Source organism: Salvelinus alpinus, chromosome 6, assembly GCF_045679555.1.
Source record: "Salvelinus alpinus chromosome 6, SLU_Salpinus.1, whole genome shotgun sequence".
NCBI classification, from domain to species: domain Eukaryota; kingdom Metazoa; phylum Chordata; class Actinopteri; order Salmoniformes; family Salmonidae; genus Salvelinus; species Salvelinus alpinus.
Genome location: NC_092091.1, coordinates 95,152,028 through 95,174,629, shown reverse-complemented (window position 1 = coordinate 95,174,629; position 22,602 = coordinate 95,152,028). Strand labels below are relative to the sequence as shown.

The 22,602-nt window shown below is 36.3% G+C and overlaps 1 protein-coding gene across 1 annotated transcript in view; it reads right to left on the bottom strand.

The window, feature by feature from the left end:
* Positions 1–22,602, bottom strand: part of LOC139579612 (uncharacterized) — an 86,407-nt gene that overhangs the window by 18,560 nt on the left and 45,245 nt on the right. The gene's annotated exons all lie outside the window — the stretch shown is intronic.

Here is a 22,602-nt window from a genome sequence, read left to right as displayed (position 1 = left end):
AGCTGCTGCAGGAGGGGCGGTGGTGGTGACAGCTGCTGCAGGAGGGGCGGTGGTGGTGACAGCTGCTGCAGGAGGGGCGGTGGTGGTGACAGCTGCTGCAGGAGGGGCGGTGGTGGTGACAGCTGCTGCAGGAGGGGCGGTGGTGGTGACAGCTGCTGCAGGAGGGGCGGTGGTGGTGACAGCTGCTGCAGGAGGGGCGGTGGTGGTGACAGCTGCTGCAGGAGGGGCGGTGGTGGTGACAGCTGCTGCAGGAGGGGCGGTGGTGGTGACAGCTGCTGCAGGAGGGGCGGTGGTGGTGACAGCTGCTGCAGGAGGGGCGGTGGTGGTGACAGCTGCTGCAGGAGGGGCGGTGGTGGTAACAGCTGCTGCAGGAGGGGCGGTGGTGGTGACAGCTGCTGCAGGAGGGGCGGTGGTGACAACATTAAGTCTGGCATTTTAAATAGGAAATTACAAACTTGAGAAGTATGTTTTCACCTCACTATGGTTGGGGGCACTATTTTCACCTCCGGATGAAAAGCGCGCCCAAAGTAAACTGCCTGCTATTCAGGGCCAGAAGCTAGGATATACATATAATTGTTAGATTTGGATAGAAAACACTCTAGAGTTTCCAAAAGTGTTGAAATAATGTCTGTGAGTATAACAGAACTGATATGGCAGGCGAAAACCTGAGAAAAATCCAATGAGGAAGTGTTTTTTTTTGTGTGTGTAGTTTTCTATTGAACGCTATTACAGTATCCATTGACTTAGGACTCAAATTGCACTTCCTATGGCTTCCACTAGATGTCAACAGTCTTTAGAAATTGTTTCAGGCTTGTATTCTGAAAAATGAGGGAGTAAGACCAGTCTGAATGAGTGGACACTGCAGTGTCCTAGAGGTTTTTCAAGCGTGCGACCGAGAGCACACCTTTCATTTTGACGAAGCTATTGTCGTTTGAAATGTTATTGATTATTATGACTAAAAACAACCTGAGGTTTGATTATAAACATCATTTGACAACTTTACTGATACTTTTTGTTTTTTTTGTCTGTCTGTTGTGACTGCCTTTGAGCCTGTGGATTACTGAACAAAACTGAGGTTTTTGGATATAAAGAGGGACTTTATCGAACAAAACAAACATTTATTGAGTAAATGAATGTCTTCTGAATGCAACCATATGCAGATCATCAAAGGTAAGGGATTAATTTTATCTCTATTTCTGACTTGTGTAACTCCTCTACTTGGCTGTTTACTGTTTGTAATGATTTGTCCGCTGGGCGCTGTTCTCAGATAATCGCATGGTTTGCTTTCGTCTTAAAGCCTTTTTAAATCGTACACCGTGGTTGGATTAACAAGAAGTTAATCTTTAAACCGATGTATAACACTTGTGTGTTTTATGTTTTATTTGTATAATGAGTATTTCTGTTTTTGAATTTGGCGCTCTGCAATTTCAATGAATGTTGGCCAGGTGGGACGGTAGCGTCCCACACCCCCTAGAGAGTTTTTAAACCTTTAATACACAACAAGTTTGCATTTCCTGCTGAACAGAAAATGTACTGCGACAACAATGAAATGAACATCTATCGGCTGATAAAGACACAACCCTTTTTTCTAGCTATAGTTGTAGAATGTGGCTGTGCGTCCCCTCATTAGATATATAACGTTTTTAACCACTAAGGAACACACACACACACACACACACACACACACACACACACACACACACACACACACACACACACACACATACACATACACACACACACACAGTGCATTACCTGCTAGCAGGAGGAGAATCATCAGAGGCTTCATATCCGTGTCCTTTTAGGTCTCTGTAGAGGTCAACCACACAACATCAATCACACATGAACCCCATTAGATCTTCCATTAACAGCTGTTGAAGGATGATGTCATTGACCAACGTTAATTAGAGATTAGTCAATATTCCAAAATCATATGATGTTCATTGATATTCAAAAAGCAATCCCATAATACCTTCAGTTGTATAACAGTTTCCCCTATGTGTTTACCAGTAGGTGTGTTATCAGCCTGCTTCCAATGTCTTCAGTCCTCTGCTCTGCTTTCACTGTACATTACTGTATTACTGTATTACTGTCTATTACTGTATTACTGTATTACTGTCTATTACTGTATTACTGTATTACTGTACATTACTGTATTACTGCATTACTGTATTACTGTATTACTGCATTACTGTATTACTGTATTACTGCATTACTGTACATTACTGTATTACTGTATTACTGTATTACTGTACATTACTGTATTACTGCATTACTGTATTACTGTATTACTGTACATTACTGTATTACTGTATTACTGTACATTACTGTATTACTGCATTACTGTATTACTGTATTACTGTACATTACTGTATTACTGTATTACTGTATTACTGTACATTACTGTATTACTGTATTACGGTACAGTACTGTATTACTGTATATTACTGTATTACTGTCTATTACTGTATTACTGTACATTACTGTATTACTGTATTACTGTACATTACTGTATTACTGTCTATTACTGTACATTACTGTATTACTGTATTACTGTACATTACAGTATTACTGCCTATTACTGTATTACTGTACATTACTGTACAATACTGTATAACTGTTTTACTGTCTATTACTGTATTACTGTCTATTACTGTATTACTGTACATTACTGTACATTACTGTATTACTATATTACTGTACATTACTGTATCACTCTACATTACTGTATTACTGTATTACGGTACAGTACTGTATTACTGTCTATTACTGTATTACTGTACATTACTGTATTACTGTATTACTGTACATTACTGTACATTACCGTATCACTGTACATTACTGTATTACTGTACATTACTGTATTACTGTACATTACTGTATTACTGCACATTACTGTATTACTGTATTACTGTATTACTGTACATTACTGTATTACTGCACATTACTGTACATTACTGTATTACTGTATTACTGTACATTACTGTATTACTGTACATTACTGTATTACTGTATTACTGTATTACTGTACATTACTGTATTACTGTATTACTGTACATTACTGTATTACTGTACATTACATTACTGTATTACTGTATTACTGTACATTACTGTATTACTGTACATTACTGTACATTACTGTACATTACTGTATTACTGTACATTACTGTACATTACTGTACATTACTGTACATTACCGTACATTACTGAATTACTGTATTACTGTACATTACTGTATTAATGTATTACTATACATCACTGTACATCACTACATTACTGTATTACTGTACATTGCTGTACATCTCTGTACATTACTGTATTACTGTACATCACTGTATTACTGTACATCACTGTATTTCTGTACATTACTGTATTACTGTATTACTGTACATCACTGAATTACTGTACATTACTGTATTTCTGTACATTACTGTATTACTGTATTGCTGTATTACTGTACATTACTGTATTAATGTATTACTGTACATCACTGTATTTCTGTACATTACTGTATTTCTGTACATTACTGTATTATTATTATTATTATTACTATTATCATTATTATTATGATTAATATTATTTTTCATTATTATTATCATTATTATCATTATTACTAGTATAATTATTATACTTATTAATATATTTTTTTATTATTTGTATCATTATTATTATTATTATTATGATTATCACTATTATTATTACGATCATTATTATTATTATTATCTTCATTATTGTCATGATCATTATTATCATCATTATTATTATTATCACTATCATCATTATCATTATCATCATTATTATTATCATTAGCATCATTATTATTAGCATTGTTATTATTATTATTATCATCATTATTATTAACATTATCATCATTAACATCATTATCATTATTGTTGTCATCATTATAATTGTCATCATTATCATTATCATTATCATTATTATCATTATCATTATCATTAGCATCATCATTATTAGCATTGTTATTATTATTATCATCATTATTATTAACATCATTATCATTATGATTATCATTATGATTATCGTCATTATCATTATATATATTTTTATTAACATCATTGCTATTATCATCATTATTATTATTATTATCATTATCATCATTATTATTATTATTATCATTATCATCATTATTATTATCATCATTAGCATTATTATTATAATTATTATTATCATTATCTATATTATTATTATTATCATTATCATCATTAGCATTATTATTATAATTATTATTATCATTATCATCATTAGCATTCTTATTATAATTATTATTATCATTATCTATATTATTATTATTATTATTATCATCATTAGCATTATTATACAATTCCTTCAACCAAAGTTGAACCTTCTAAAAGTATAGTGCACTACTTAGGCACCCTATTCCCCATATACAGTATAGTGCACTACTTAGGCACCCTATTCCCTATATACAGTATAGTGCACTACTTAGGCACCCTATTCCCTATATACAGTATAGTGCACTACTTAGGCACCCTATTCCCTATATACAGTATAGTGCACTACTTAGGCACCCTATTCCCTATATACAGTATAGTGCACCACTTAGGCACCCTATTCCCCATATACAATATAGTGCACTACTTAGGCACCCTATTCCCTATATACAGTATAGTGCACTACTTAAGTACCCTGTTCCCAATATACAGTATAGTGCACTACTTAGGCACCCTATTCCCCATATACAATTCCTTCAACCAAAGTTAGCCCCCTTTCTAGCCTTGTAATTACCAGACTAGCCAACAGTTCTTGTCAGCTTGTGAAGAACGACCCATTCTCTGAAGGTGTAGAGAAGGCCTTTAAAGGTGTAAATCCTAACCAGTCTCAAAACTCATTGATTCAGTATGGTAGTTATCTTAAAGTAATTTAATCAGTGTGGTAATTATCTTAAAGTCATTTATTCAGTGCGGTAGTTATCTTAAAGTCATTTATTCAGTGCGGTAATTATCTTTAAGTCAGTGATTCAGTGTGGTAATTATCTTAACAATGTTAAGTGGATGTGAGTCCAACCTGTTTCTTTCTCACCTGGGCCGACCACACCTCCCTTACATCTCCATCTCTCTCTCTCTCTCTCCCTCTCTCTCTCCCTCTCTCCATCTCTCTCTCTCTCTCTCTCTCTCTCTCTCTCTCTCTCTCTCTCTCTCTCTCTCTCTCAATATCTCTCTCTCTCTCTCTCTCCATCCCTCTCTCTCTCTCTCTCTCTCTCTCCCTCTCTCCATCTCTCTCTCTCTCCATCTCTCTCTCTCTCTCTCTCTCTCTCTCTCTCTCTCTCTCTCTCTCTCTCTCTCTCTCTCTCTCTCTCTCTCTCTCTCTCTCTCTCTCTCAATATCTCTATCTCTCCCTCTCTCTCTCTCTCTCTCAATATCTCTATCTCTATCTCTCCCTCTCTCTCTCTCTCTCTCTCTCTCTCTCTCTCTCTCTCTCTCTCTCTCTCTCTCTCTCTCTCTCTCTCTCTAAATTGTGAATCTGATTGGCCCTGGTGAAGCTACATCAACAATTCTGCACCGCTTTAGAAATATCCCGTCAAGCAATCACCTACATTAATGGGTTTATACCTATAGCATCCCATTAATACCAGATGGCAACAGTTAGCCTACATCTATGGGTTTATATCTATAGCATCCCGTTAAAAACAGATGGCAACAATTAGCCTACATCTATGGGTTTATATCTATAGCATCCCGTAATAACAGATGGCAACAGTTAGCCTACATCTATGGGTTTATAACTATAGCATCCCATTAAAAACAGATGGCAACAATTAGCCTACATCTATGGGTTTATACCTATAGCATCCCATTAAAAACAGATGGCAACAGTTAGCTTACATCTATGGGTTTATACCTATAGCATCCCATTAATAACAGATGGCAACAATTAGCCTACATCTATGGGTTTATACCTATAGCATCCCGTTAATAACAGATGGCAACAGTTAGCCTACATCTATGGGTTTATACCTATAGTGTCCCGTTAAAAACAGATGGAGCTTTCAGTTGCATAGTTAGGTCATCGGACTACTAATGTCTACAAATAGGAAGAAAAATGTAAATACAATTTGAACAAGCAATCATGACAATCAAATTCACCGAAGCTGCTTCTTACCTGAGAATATCAGAGACGTTGTTTCAGCTAGGACCTGTAGACTACTCAGATGAGAACGTATGCACCAATAACTTCTCCTCTCTATCTGAGAACTAAAGATGATCAACTCCTGGGCAGAGGGGGTTTTGTACGATGACGGAAAATGAGACCTGGAATTTTTTCTAACTTGCTGGACTCGTTTTTCCACTGCCATTCACGAGCGTCATTCACGCCTTTCAAAAAAATTTTTTTGTTTTTGCAGGAAAGCTTTTGTAGTTGAGTTCTTGGATAATAAAATATATAAAAGATATGCGAAGAAAGGTGTAAATATATATATACACAGGACACGACAATACCTGAATACGAGGACAAAAATGACGTCTGAACTGCTAAGCCATCTTGGTTATGAAGCCATCTGTTACCTTAGCTCCCTGGCTATGCAACATAGATACAGCATACCTAAGAACACACAGTACCCCAGATCAGACTGACCTTAGCTCCCTGGCTATGTAACATAGATACAGCATACCTAAGAACACACAGTACCCCAGATTAGACTGTCCTTAGCTCCCTGGCTATGCAACATAGGGGTCTGAGACAGGGCCCCGTCTAAAGTTACCTCCGGACAGGTCCAACCAGGCAGGATACCCACAGCCCCCACACCACTAGAGGGATATCAACAGACCATAGCCCACGAAGATTTGACAGAGTAGTGGGGTTCAGGGCCCCGTCTAAAGTTACCTCCGGACAGGGCCAACCAGGCAGGATACCCACAGGCCCCACACCACTAGAGGGATATCAACAGACCACTAACTTACTACCCTGAGACAAGGCTGAGTATAGCCCACGAAGATCTGACAGAGTAGTGGGGTTCTCTATGCTGTCAGATAGAGCAGCATGATTATAGTTCTCTATACTAAACCTCTATTGAATGGACTCTCGATCTTTACCTGTAGTAAATGGTCCATAGAGTTAATATTTGTATGAACATAAGATTCAACAACTGAGACACAAACTGAAAAAGTTCCACAGACATGTGACTAACAGAAATGGAATATTATGTCCCTGAACAAAAGTTGGGTCAAAATCAAAAGTAACAGTCAGTATCTGGTGTGGCCACCAGCTGCATTAAGTACTGCAGTTCATCTCCTCATGGACTGCACCAGATTTTTGGCCAGTTCTTGCTGTGAGATGTTACCCCACTCTTCCACCAAGGCACTTGTACTTCTCTGACATTTCTGGGGGAAATGGCCCTAGCCCTCACAATCCGATCCAACAGGTCCAGACGTGCTCAATGGGATTGAGATCTGGGCTCTTCACTGACCATGGCAGAACACTGACATTCCTGTCTTGCAGGAAATCACGCACAGAACGAGCAGTATGGCTAGTGGCATTGACATGTTGGAGGGTCATGTCATGATGAGCCTGCAGGAAGGGTACCACATGAGGGAGGAGGATGTCTTCCCTGTAACGCACAGCGTTGAGATTGCCTGCAATGACAACAAGCTCAGTCCGATGATGCTGTGACACACCGCCCCAGACCATGACGGACCCTTCACCTCCAAATCGATCTCGCTCCAGAGTACAGGCCTCAGTGTAACGTTCATTCCTTCGACGAAAAACGCGAATCGGACCATCACCCCTGGCGAGACAAAACCGCGACTCGTCAGTGAAGAGCACTTTTGCCAGTCCTGTCTGGTCCAGCGACGGTGGGTTTGAGCCCATAGGCCACATTGTTGCCGGTGATGTCTGGTGAGGACCTGCCTTACAACAGGCCTACAAGCCCTCAGTCCAGCCTCTCTCAGCCTATTGCGGACAGTCTGAGCACTGATGGAGGGATTGTGTGTTCCTGGTGTAACTCAGGCAGTTGTTGTTGCCATCCTGTACCTGTCCCGCAGGTGTGATGTTCAGATGTACCGATCCTGTGCAGGTGTTGCTACACGTGGTCTGCCACTGTGAGGATGATCAGCTGTCCATCCTGTCTCCCTGTAGCGCTGTCTTAGGCGTCTCACAGTACGGACGTTGCAATTTATTGCCCTGGCCACATCTGCAGTCCTCATGCCTCCTTGCAGCATGCCTAAGGCATGTTCACGCAGATGAGCAGGGACCCTGGGCATCTTTCTTTTGGTGTTTTTCAGAGTCAGTAGAAAGGCCTCTTTAGTGTCCTAGGATTTCATAACTGTGACTTTAATTGCCTACTGTCTGTAAGCTGTTAGTGTCTTAACAACCGTTCCACAGGTGCATGTTCATTAATTGTTTATGTTAATTAATTGTTTATGGTTTTTGAACAAGCATGGGAAACAGTGTTTAAACCCTTTACAATGAACATCTGTAAAGTTATTTGGATTTTTACGAATTATCATTGAAAGACTCATGTGACAGTAAGAAACCAACTGACCTGTTCTAGAATCCTCATGTGACTAATAAACCGACTGACCTGTTCTAGAATCCTCAAGTGACAGTAAGAAACCAACTGATTTGTTCTAGAATCCTCATGTGACAGTAAGAAACCAACTGACCTGTTCTAGAATCCTCATGTGACAGTAAGAAACCAACTGACCTGTTCTAGAATCCTCATGTGAAGGTAAGAAACCAACTGACCTGTTCTAGAATCCTCATGTGACAGTAAGAAACCAACTGACCTGTTCTAGAATCCTCATGTGACAGTAAGAAACCAACTGACCTGTTCTAGAATCCTCATGTGACAGTAAGAAACCAACTGATTTGTTCTAGAATCCTCTTAACAAGACAAAGGGCCCAACCCTACCCAGAAACACACAGGCTATTATAAGCATCCATTCCCCAGTAACCCAGAGGCACATACTTCCCACAAAACCATCTCAGAACTGCTCACGTCCTGTTTAGCCACCTTGTTGGGCGGAACAAAAGATGAACAACATTCCCAAAGCTGTACTCATCCCTCCGTCTCCTCCACCCACCACATGGGCCCCACCCCTTGTTTCTTTACCTCTAGTGAATGGTATATAGTTCTATACCTCTAGTGAATGGTCTATAGTTCTATACCTCTAGTGAATGGTCTATAGTTCTATACCTCTAGTGAATGGTCTATAGTTCTTTACCTCTAGTGAATGGTCTATAGTTCTATACCTCTAGTGAATGGTCTATAGTTCTATACCTCTAGTGAATGGTCTATAGTTCTATACCTCTAGTGAATGGTCTATAGTTCTTTACCTCTAGTGAATGTTCTTTAGTTCTTTACCTCTAGTGAATGGTCTATAGATCTTTACCTCTAGTGAAGGGTATATAGTTCTATAGTTCTAGTGAATGGTCTATAGTTCTATACCTCTAGTGAATGGTCTATAGTTCTATACCTCTAGTGAATGGTCTATAGTTCTTTACCTCTAGTGAATGGTCTATAGTTCTTTACCTCTAGTGAATGGTCTATAGATCTTTACCTCTAGTGAATGGTATATAGTTCTATAGTTCTTTACCTCTAGTGAATGGTCTATAGTTCTATAACTCTAGTGAATGGTCTATAGATCTTTACCTCTAGTGAATGGTATATAGTTCTATAGTTCTAGTGAATGGTCTATAGATCTTTACCTCTAGTGAATGGTCTATAGTTCTATACCTCTAGTGAATGGTATATAGTTCTATAGTTCTTTACCTCTAGTGAATGGTCTATAGCTCTTTACCTCTAGTGAATGGTCTATAGTTCTTTACCTCTAGTGAATGGTATATAGTTCTATACCTCTAGTGAATGGTCTATAGTTCTATACCTCTAGTGAATGGTCTATATTTCTTTACCTCTAGTGAATGGTCTATAGTTCTTTACCTCTAGTGAATGGTATATAGTTCTATACCTCTAGTGAATGGTCTATAGTTCTATAGTTCATTACCTCTAGTGAATGGTCTATAGCTCTTTACCTCTAGTGAATGGTCTATAGTTCTATACCTCTAGTGAATGGTCTATAGATCTAAACCTGTAGTGAATGGTCTATAGTTCTATAGTTCTATACCTCTAGTGAATGGTCTATAGTTATTTATCTCTAGTGAATGGTCTATAGTTCTTTACCTCTAGTGAATGGTCTATAGTTCTATACCTCTAGTGAATGGTCTATAGTTCTATACCTCTAGTGAATGGTCTATAGATCTTTACCTTTGGTGAATGGTATATAGTCCTATAGTTCTAGTGAATGGTCTATAGATCTTTACCTCTAGTGAATGGTCTATAGTTCTATACCTCTAGTGAATGGTATATAGTTCTATAGTTCTTTACCTCTAGTGAATGGTCTATAGCTCTTTACCTCTAGTGAATGGTCTATAGTTCTATACCTCTAGTGAATGGTCTATAGTTCTTTACCTCTAGTGAATGGTCTATAGTTCTATACCTCTAGTGAATGGTCTATAGTTCTTTACCTCTAGTGAATGGTATATAGTTCTATACCTCTAGTGAATGGTCTATAGTTCTATAGTTCTTTACCTCTAGTGAATGGTCTATAGCTCTTTACCTCTAGTGAATGGTCTATAGTTCTATACCTCTAGTGAATGGTCTATAATTCTATACCTGTAGTGAATGGTCTATAGTTCTATAGTCCTATACCTCTAGTGAATGGTCTATAGTTATTTATCTCTAGTGAATGGTCTATAGTTCTTTACCTCTAGTGAATGGTCTATAGTTCTATAGTTCTATACCTGTAGTGAATGGTCTATAGTTCTATACCTGTAGTGAATTGTCTATAGTTCTATACCTGTAGTGAATGGTCTATAGTTCTATAGTTCTATACCTCTTGTGAATGGTCTACAGTTCTATACCTCTAGTGAATGGTCTATAGTTCTATACCTCTAGTGAATGGTCTATAGTTCTATACCTCTAGTGAATGGTCTATAGTTCTATACCTGTAGTGAATGGTCTATAGTTCTATAGTTCTATACCTCTTGTGAATGGTCTATAGTTCTATACCTCTAGTGAATGGTCTATAGTTCTTTACCTCTAGTGAATGGTCTATAGCTCTTTACCTCTAGTGAATGGTCTATAGTTCTATACCTCTAGTGAATGGTCTATAGATCTATACCTCTAGTGAATGGTCTATAGTTCTATACCTCTAGTGAATGGTCTATAGTTCTATAACTCTAGTGAATGGTCTATAGATCATTACCTCTAGTGAATGGTATATAGTCCTATAGTTCTAGTGAATGGTCTATAGATCTTTACCTCTAGTGAATGGTCTATAGTTCTATACCTCTAGTGAATGGAATATAGTTCTATAGTTCTTTACCTCTAGTGAAGGGTCTATAGCTCTTTACCTCTAGTGAATGGTCTATAGTTCTTTACCTCTAGTGAATGGTATATAGTTATATACCTCTAGTGAATGGTCTATAGTTCTATAGTTCTTTACCTCTAGTGAATGGTCTATAGTTCTATACCTCTCGTGAATGGTCTATAGTTCTTTACCTCTAGTGAATGGTATATAGTTCTATACTTCTAGTGAATGGTCTATAGTTCTATAGTTCTATACCTCTAGTGAATGGTCTATAGCTCTTTACCTCTAGTGAATGGTCTATAGTTCTATACCTCTAGTGAATGGTCTATAGTTCTATACCTGTAGTGAATGGTCTATAGTTCTATAGTTCTATACCTCTAGTGAATGGTCTATAGTTATTTATCTCTAGTGAATGGTCTATAGTTCTTTACCTCTAGTGAATGGTCTATAGTTCTATACCTCTAGTGAATGGTCTATAGTTATTTATCTCTAGTGAATGGTCTATAGTTCTATACCTCTAGTGAATGGTCTATAGTTCTATAGTTCTATACCTCTAGTGAATGGTCTATAGATCTATACCTCTAGTGAATGGTCTATAGATCTATACCTCTAGTGAATGGTCTATAGTTCTATACCTGTAGTGAATGGTCTATAGTTCTATAGTTCTATACCTCTTGTGAATGGTCTATAGTTCTATACCTCTCGTGAATGGTCTATAGTTCTTTACCTCTAGTGAATGGTCTATAGCTCTTTACCTCTAGTGAATGGTCTATAGTTCTATACCTCTAGTGAATGGTATATAGGTCTATACCTCTAGTGAATTGTATATAGTTCTATAGTTCTTTACCTCTAGTGAATGGTCTATAGTTATATAGTTCTTTACCTCTAGTGAATGGTCTATAGTTATATAGTTCTATACCTCTAGTGAATGGTCTATAGTTGTATAGTTCTATACCTCTTGTGAATGGTCTATAGATCTATACCTCTAGTGAATGGTCTATAATTCTATACCTCTAGTGAATGGTCTATAGATCTATACCTGTAGTGAATGGTCTATAGATCTTTACCTCTAGTGAATCGTCTATAGTTCTATACCTCTAGTGAATGGTCTATAGTTCTATACCTCTAGTGAATGGTCTATAGATCTATACCTGTAGTGAATGGTCTATAGTTCTTTACCTCTCGTAAATGGTCTATAGTTCTATACCTCTAGTGAATGGTCTACAGTTATATAGTTCTTTACCTCTAGTGAATTGTAAATAGTTCTATAGTTCTATACCTCTAGTGAATGGTCTATAGTTCTATACCTCTAGTGAATGGTCTATAGTTCTATACCTCTAGTGAATGGTCTATAGTTCTATACCTGTAGTGAATGGTCTATAGATCTATACCTGTAGTGAATGGTCTATAGATCTTTACCTCTAGTGAATGATCAATTGTTCTTTACCTCTAGTGAATGGTCTATAGTTCTTTACCTCTAGTGAATGGTCTATAGTTCTTTACCTCTAGTGAATGGTCTATAGTTCTATAGTTCTATACCTCTAGTCAATGGTCTATAGATCTTTACCTCTAGTGAATTGTCTATAGTTCTATACCTCTAGTGAATTGTCTATAGTTCTATACCTCTAGTGAATGGTCTATAGTTATATAGTTCTTTACCTCTAGTGAATGGTCTATAGTTATATAGTTCTTTACCTCTAGTGAATGGTCTATAGTTCTATACCTCTAGTGAATGGTCTATAGTTCTTTACCTCTAGTGAATGGTATATAGTTCTATACTTCTAGTGAATGGTCTATAGTTCTATAGTTCTATACCTCTAGTGAATGGTCTATAGCTCTTTACCTCTAGTGAATGGTCTATAGTTCTATACCTCTAGTGAATGGTCTATAGTTCTATACCTGTAGTGAATGGTCTATAGTTCTATAGTTCTATACCTCTAGTGAATGGTCTATAGTTATTTATCTCTAGTGAATGGTCTATAGTTCTTTACCTCTAGTGAATGGTCTATAGTTCTATACCTCTAGTGAATGGTCTATAGTTATTTATCTCTAGTGAATGGTCTATAGTTCTATACCTCTAGTGAATGGTCTATAGTTCTATAGTTCTATACCTGTAGTGAATGGTCTATAGTTCTATACCTGTAGTGAATGGTCTATAGTTCTATACCTCTAGTGAATGGTCTATAGTTCTATACCTCTAGTGAATGGTCTATAGATCTATACCTCTAGTGAATGGTCTATAGATCTATACCTCTAGTGAATGGTCTATAGTTCTATACCTGTAGTGAATGGTCTATAGTTCTATAGTTCTATACCTCTTGTGAATGGTCTATAGTTCTATACCTCTAGTGAATGGTCTATAGTTCTTTACCTCTAGTGAATGGTCTATAGATCTATACCTGTAGTGAATGGTCTATAGATCTATACCTGTAGTGAATGGTCTATAGATCTTTACCTCTAGTGAATGATCAATTGTTCTTTACCTCTAGTGAATGGTCTATAGTTCTTTACCTCTAGTGAATGGTCTATAGTTCTTTACCTCTAGTGAATGGTCTATAGTTCTATAGTTCTATACCTCTAGTCAATGGTCTATAGTTCTTTACCTCTAGTGAATGGTCTATAGTTCTTTACCTCTAGTGAATGGTCTATAGTTCTATACCTCTAGTGAATGGTCTATAGTTCTATACCTCTAGTGAATGGTCTATAGTTCTTTACCTCTAGTGAATGGTATATAGTTCTATACCTCTAGTGAATGGTCTATAGTTCTATAGTTCTTTACCTCTAGTGAATGGTCTATAGTTCTTTACCTCTAGTGAATGGTATATACTTCTATACCTCTAGTGAATTGTCTATAGTTCTATACCTGTAGTGAATGGTCTATAGTTATATAGTCCTTTACCTCTAGTGAATGGTCTATAGTTATATAGTTCTTTACCTCTAGTGAATGGTCAATATATCTATAGTTCTAGTAAATGGTCTATAGTTCTTTACCTCTAGTGAATGGTCTATAGATCTTTACCTCTAGTGAATTGTCTATAGTTCTATACCTCTAGTGAATTGTCTATAGTTCTATACCTCTAGTGAATGGTCTATAGTTATATAGTTCTTTACCTCTAGTGAATTGTGTATAGTTCTATAGTTCTATACCTCTAGTGAATGGTCTATAGTTCTATACCTCTAGTGAATGGTCTATAGTTCTTTACCTCTAGTGAATGGTCTATAGTTCTTTACCTCTAGTGAATGGTCTATAGTTCTATAGTTCTATACCTCTAGTGAATGGTCTATAGTTCTTTACCTCTAGTGAATGGTCTATAGTTCTTTACCTCTAGTGAATGGTCTATAGTTCTATACCTCTAGTGAATGGTCTATAGACCTTTACCTCTAGTGAATGGTCTATAGATCTTTACCTCTAGTGAATGGTCTATAGTTCTTTACCTCTAGTGAATGGTCTATAGTTCTATACCTCTAGTGAATGGTCTATAGACCTTTACCTCTAGTGAATGGTCTATAGATCTTTACCTCTAGTGAATGGTCTATAGATCTCTACCTCTAGTGAATGGTCTATAGATCTTTACCTCTAGTGAATGGTCTATAGATCTTTACCTCTAGTGAATGGTCTATAGTTCTATACCTGTAGTGAATGGTCTATAGATCTATACCTGTAGTGAATGGTCTATAGATCTTTACCTCTAGTGAATGATCAATTGTTCTTTACCTCTAGTGAATGGTCTATAGTTCTTTACCTCTAGTGAATGGTCTATAGTTCTTTACCTCTAGTGAATGGTCTATAGTTCTATAGTTCTATACCTCTAGTGAATGGTCTATAGTTCTTTACCTCTAGTGAATGGTCTATAGTTCTTTACCTCTAGTGAATGGTCTATAGTTCTATACCTCTAGTGAATGGTCTATAGTTCTATACTTCTAGTGAATGGTCTATAGTTCTTTACCTCTAGTGAATGGTATATAGTTCTGATACCTCTAGTGAATGGTCTATAGTTCTATAGTTCTTTACCTCTAGTGAATGGTCTATAGTTCTTTACCTCTAGTGAATGGTCTATAGTTCTTTACCTCTAGTGAATGGTATATATTTCTATACCTCTAGTGAATTGTCTATAGTTCTATACCTCTAGTGAATGGTCTATAGTTATATAGTTCTTTACCTCTAGTGAATGGTCAATATATCTATAGTTCTAGTAAATGGTCTATAGTTCTTTACCTCTAGTGAATGGTCTATAGTTCTATACCTCTAGTGAATTGTCTATAGTTCTATAGCTCTAGTGAATGGTCTATAGTTATATAGTTCTTTACCTCTAGTGAATGGTCTATAGTTATATAGTTCTTTACCTCTAGTGAATGGTCTATAGTTATATAGTTCTATACCTCTAGTGAATGGTCTATAGTTGTATAGTTCTATACCTCTAGTGAATGGTCTATAGTTCTTTACCTCTAGTGAATGGTCTATAGTTCTATACCTCTAGTGAATGGTCTATAGTTCTATACTTCTAGTGAATGGTCTATAGTTCTTTACCTCTAGTGAATGGTCTATAGTTCTATACCTCTAGTGAATTGGTCTATAGACCTTTACCTCTAGTGAATGGTCTATAGATCTTTACCTCTAGTGAATGGTCTATAGTTCTTTACCTCTAGTGAATGGTCTATAGTTCTATACCTCTAGTGAATGGTCTATAGACCTTTACCTCTAGTGAATGGTCTATAGATCTTTACCTCTAGTGAATGGTCTATAGATCTCTACCTCTAGTGAATGGTCTATAGATCTTTACCTCTAGTGAATGGTCTATAGATCTTTACCTCTAGTGAATGGTCTATAGTTCTATACCTGTAGTGAATGGTCTATAGATCTATACCTGTAGTGAATGGTCTATAGATCTTTACCTCTAGTGAATGATCAATTGTTCTTTACCTCTAGTGAATGGTCTATAGTTCTTTACCTCTAGTGAATGGTCTATAGTTCTTTACCTCTAGTGAATGGTCTATAGTTCTATAGTTCTATACCTCTAGTGAATGGTCTATAGTTCTATACCTCTAGTGAATGGTCTATAGTTCTTTACCTCTAGTGAATGGTCTATAGATCTATACCTGTAGTGAATGGTCTATAGATCTATACCTGTAGTGAATGGTCTATAGATCTTTACCTCTAGTGAATGATCAATTGTTCTTTACCTCTAGTGAATGGTCTATAGTTCTTTACCTCTAGTGAATGGTCTATAGTTCTTTACCTCTAGTGAATGGTCTATAGTTCTATAGTTCTATACCTCTAGTCAATGGTCTATAGATCTTTACCTCTAGTGAATTGTCTATAGTTCTATACCTCTAGTGAATTGTCTATAGTTCTATACCTCTAGTGAATGGTCTATAGTTATATAGTTCTTTACCTCTAGTGAATGGTCTATAGTTATATAGTTCTTTACCTCTAGTGAATGGTCTATAGTTCTATACCTCTAGTGAATGGTCTATAGTTCTTTACCTCTAGTGAATGGTATATAGTTCTATACTTCTAGTGAATGGTCTATAGTTCTATAGTTCTATACCTCTAGTGAATGGTCTATAGCTCTTTACCTCTAGTGAATGGTCTATAGTTCTATACCTCTAGTGAATGGTCTATAGTTCTATACCTGTAGTGAATGGTCTATAGTTCTATAGTTCTATACCTCTAGTGAATGGTCTATAGTTATTTATCTCTAGTGAATGGTCTATAGTTCTTTACCTCTAGTGAATGGTCTATAGTTCTATACCTCTAGTGAATGGTCTATAGTTATTTATCTCTAGTGAATGGTCTATAGTTCTATACCTCTAGTGAATGGTCTATAGTTCTATAGTTCTATACCTGTAGTGAATGGTCTATAGTTCTATACCTGTAGTGAATGGTCTATAGTTCTATACCTCTAGTGAATGGTCTATAGTTCTATACCTCTAGTGAATGGTCTATAGATCTATACCTCTAGTGAATGGTCTATAGATCTATACCTCTAGTGAATGGTCTATAGTTCTATACCTGTAGTGAATGGTCTATAGTTCTATAGTTCTATACCTCTTGTGAATGGTCTATAGTTCTATACCTCTAGTGAATGGTCTATAGTTCTTTACCTCTAGTGAATGGTCTATAGATCTATACCTGTAGTGAATGGTCTATAGATCTATACCTGTAGTGAATGGTCTATAGATCTTTACCTCTAGTGAATGATCAATTGTTCTTTACCTCTAGTGAATGGTCTATAGTTCTTTACCTCTAGTGAATGGTCTATAGTTCTTTACCTCTAGTGAATGGTCTATAGTTCTATAGTTCTATACCTCTAGTCAATGGTCTATAGTTCTTTACCTCTAGTGAATGGTCTATAGTTCTTTACCTCTAGTGAATGGTCTATAGTTCTATACCTCTAGTGAATGGTCTATAGTTCTATACCTCTAGTGAATGGTCTATAGTTCTTTACCTCTAGTGAATGGTATATAGTTCTATACCTCTAGTGAATGGTCTATAGTTCTATAGTTCTTTACCTCTAGTGAATGGTCTATAGTTCTTTACCTCTAGTGAATGGTATATAGTTCTATACCTCTAGTGAATTGTCTATAGTTCTATACCTGTAGTGAATGGTCTATAGTTATATAGTCCTTTACCTCTAGTGAATGGTCTATAGTTATATAGTTCTTTACCTCTAGTGAATGGTCAATATATCTATAGTTCTAGTAAATGGTCTATAGTTCTTTACCTCTAGTGAATGGTCTATAGATCTTTACCTCTAGTGAATTGTATATAGTTCTATACCTCTAGTGAATTGTCTATAGTTCTATACCTCTAGTGAATGGTCTATAGTTATATAGTTCTTTACCTCTAGTGAATTGTGTATAGTTCTATAGTTCTATACCTCTAGTGAATGGTCTATAGTTCTATACCTCTAGTGAATGGTCTATAGTTCTTTACCTCTAGTGAATGGTCTATAGTTCTTTACCTCTAGTGAATGGTCTATAGTTCTATAGTTCTATACCTCTAGTGAATGGTCTATAGTTCTTTACCTCTAGTGAATGGTCTATAGTTCTTTACCTCTAGTGAATGGTCTATAGTTCTATACCTCTAGTGAATGGTCTATAGACCTTTACCTCTAGTGAATGGTCTATAGATCTTTACCTCTAGTGAATGGTCTATAGTTCTTTACCTCTAGTGAATGGTCTATAGTTCTATACCTCTAGTGAATGGTCTATAGACCTTTACCTCTAGTGAATGGTCTATAGATCTTTACCTCTAGTGAATGGTCTATAGATCTCTACCTCTAGTGAATGGTCTATAGATCTTTACCTCTAGTGAATGGTCTATAGATCTTTACCTCTAGTGAATGGTCTATAGTTCTATACCTGTAGTGAATGGTCTATAGATCTATACCTGTAGTGAATGGTCTATAGATCTTTACCTCTAGTGAATGATCAATTGTTCTTTACCTCTAGTGAATGGTCTATAGTTCTTTACCTCTAGTGAATGGTCTATAGTTCTTTACCTCTAGTGAATGGTCTATAGTTCTATAGTTCTATACCTCTAGTGAATGGTCTATAGTTCTTTACCTCTAGTGAATGGTCTATAGTTCTTTACCTCTAGTGAATGGTCTATAGTTCTATACCTCTAGTGAATGGTCTATAGTTCTATACTTCTAGTGAATGGTCTATAGTTCTTTACCTCTAGTGAATGGTCTATAGTTCTATACCTCTAGTGAATGGTCTATAGTTCTATACTTCTAGTGAATGGTCTATAGTTCTTTACCTCTAGTGAATGGTCTATAGTTATATAGTTCTATACCTCTAGTGAATGGTCTATAGTTGTATAGTTCTATACCTCTAGTGAATGGTCTATAGTTCTTTACCTCTAGTGAATGGTCTATAGTTCTATACCTCTAGTGAATGGTCTATAGTTCTATACTTCTAGTGAATGGTCTATAGTTCTTTACCTCTAGTGAATGGTCTATAGTTCTATACCTCTAGTGAATGGTCTATAGACCTTTACCTCTAGTGAATGGTCTATAGATCTTTACCTCTAGTGAATGGTCTATAGTTCTTTACCTCTAGTGAATGGTCTATAGTTCTATACCTCTAGTGAATGGTCTATAGACCTTTACCTCTAGTGAATGGTCTATAGATCTTTACCTCTAGTGAATGGTCTATAGATCTCTACCTCTAGTGAATGGTCTATAGATCTTTACCTCTAGTGAATGGTCTATAGATCTTTACCTCTAGTGAATGGTCTATAGTTCTATACCTGTAGTGAATGGTCTATAGATCTATACCTGTAGTGAATGGTCTATAGATCTTTACCTCTAGTGAATGATCAATTGTTCTTTACCTCTAGTGAATGGTCTATAGTTCTTTACCTCTAGTGAATGGTCTATAGTTCTTTACCTCTAGTGAATGGTCTATAGTTCTATAGTTCTATACCTCTAGTGAATGGTCTATAGTTCTTTACCTCTAGTGAATGGTCTATAGTTCTTTACCTCTAGTGAATGGTCTATAGTTCTATACCTCTAGTGAATGGTCTATAGTTCTATACTTCTAGTGAATGGTCTATAGTTCTTTACCTCTAGTGAATGGTATATAGTTCTATACCTCTAGTGAATGGTCTATAGTTCTATAGTTCTTTACCTCTAGTGAATGGTCTATAGTTCTTTACCTCTAGTGAATGGTCTATAGTTCTTTACCTCTAGTGAATAGTATATATTTCTATACCTCTAGTGAATTGTCTATAGTTCTATACCTCTAGTGAATGGTCTATAGTTATATAGTTCTTTACCTCTAGTGAATGGTCAATATATCTATAGTTCTAGTAAATGGTCTATAGTTCTTTACCTCTAGTGAATGGTCTATAGTTCTATACCTCTAGTGAATTGTCTATAGTTCTATAGCTCTAGTGAATGGTCTATAGTTATATAGTTCTTTACCTCTAGTGAATGGTCTATAGTTATATAGTTCTTTACCTCTAGTGAATGGTCTATAGTTATATAGTTCTATACCTCTAGTGAATGGTCTATAGTTGTATAGTTCTATACCTCTAGTGAATGGTCTATAGATCTATACCTCTAGTGAATGGTCTATAGTTCTATACCTCTAGTAAATGGTCTATAGTTATATAGTTCTATACCTCTAGTGAATGGTCTATAGCTCTTTACCTCTAGTGAATGGTCTATAGTTCTATACCTCTAGTGAATGGTCTATAGATCTATACCTGTAGTGAATGGTCTATAGATCTTTACCTCTAGTGAATGGTCTATAGTTCTATACCTCTAGTGAATGGTCTATAGTTCTATACCTCTAGTGAATGGTCTATAGATCTATACCTGTAGTGAATGGTCTATAGTTCTTTACCTCTAGTGAATGGTCTATAGTTCTATACCTCTAGTGAATGGTCTATATTTATATAGTTCTTTACCTCTAGTGAATTGTATATAGTTCTATAGTTCTATACCTCTAGTGAATGGTCTATAGTTATATACCTCTAGTGAATGGTCTATAGTTCTATACCTCTAGTGAATGGTCTATAGTTCTATACCTATAGTGAATGGTCTATAGTTCTATACCTCTAGTGAATGGTCTATAGTTATATAGTTCTTTACCTCTAGTGAATTGTATATAGGTCTATAGTTCTATACCTCTAGTGAATGGTCTATAGTTCTATACCTCTAGTGAATGGTCTATAGTTCTTTACCTCTAGTGAATGGTCTATAGTTCTTTACCTCTAGTGAATGGTCTATAGATCTATAGTTCTATACCTCTAGTGAATGGTCTATAGTTCTTTACCTCTAGTGAATGGTCTATAGTTCTTTACCTCTAGTGAATGGTCTATAGTTCTATACCTCTAGTGAATGGTCTATAGACCTTTACCTCTAGTGAATGGTCTATAGATCTTTACCTCTAGTGAATGGTCTATAGTTCGTTACCTCTAGTGAATGGTCTATAGTTCTATACCTCTAGTGAATGGTCTATAGTTCTATACCTCTAGTTAATGGTCTATAGTTCTTTACCTCTAGTGAATGGTCTATAGTTCTTTACCTCTAGTGAATGGTCTATAGTTCTATAGTTCTATACCTCTAGTGAATGGTCTATAGTTATTTACCTCTAGTGAATGGTCTATAGTTCTTTACCTCTAGTGAATGGTCTATAGTTCTATACCTCTAGTGAATGGTCTATAGACCTTTACCTCTAGTGAATGGTCTATAGATCTTTACCTCTAGTGAATGGTCTATAGTTCTTTACCTCTAGTGAATGGTCTATAGTTCTATACCTCTAGTGAATGGTCTATAGACCTTTACCTCTAGTGAATGGTCTATAGATCTTTACCTCTAGTGAATGGTCTATAGATCTCTACCTCTAGTGAATGGTCTATAGATCTTTACCTCTAGTGAATGGTCTATAGATCTTTACCTCTAGTGAATGGTCTATAGTTCTATACCTGTAGTGAATGGTCTATAGATCTATACCTGTAGTGAATGGTCTATAGATCTTTACCTCTAGTGAATGATCAATTGTTCTTTACCTCTAGTGAATGGTCTATAGTTCTTTACCTCTAGTGAATGGTCTATAGTTCTTTACCTCTAGTGAATGGTCTATAGTTCTATAGTTCTATACCTCTAGTGAATGGTCTATAGTTCTTTACCTCTAGTGAATGGTCTATAGTTCTTTACCTCTAGTGAATGGTCTATAGTTCTATACCTCTAGTGAATGATCTATAGTTCTATACCTCTAGTGAATGGTCTATAGTTCTTTACCTCTAGTGAATGGTATATAGTTCTATACCTCTAGTGAATGGTCTATAGTTCTATAGTTCTTTACCTCTAGTGAATGGTCTATAGTTCTTTACCTCTAGTGAATGGTCTATAGTTCGTTACCTCTAGTGAATGGTATATAGTTCTATACCTCTAGTGAATTGTCTATAGTTCTATACCTCTAGTGAATGGTCTATAGTTATATAGTTCTTTACCTCTAGTGAATGGTCAATATATCTATAGTTCTAGTAAATGTTCTATAGTTCTTTACCTCTAGTGAATGGTCTATAGATCTTTACCTCTAGTGAATGGTCTATAGTTCTATACCTCTAGTGAATTGTCTATAGTTCTATACCTCTAGTGAATGGTCTATAGTTATATAGTTCTTTACCTCTAGTGAATGGTCTATAGTTATATAGTTGTTTACCTCTAGTGAATGGTCTATAGTTATATAGTTCTATACCTCTAGTGAATGGTCTATAGTTGTATAGTTCTATACCTCT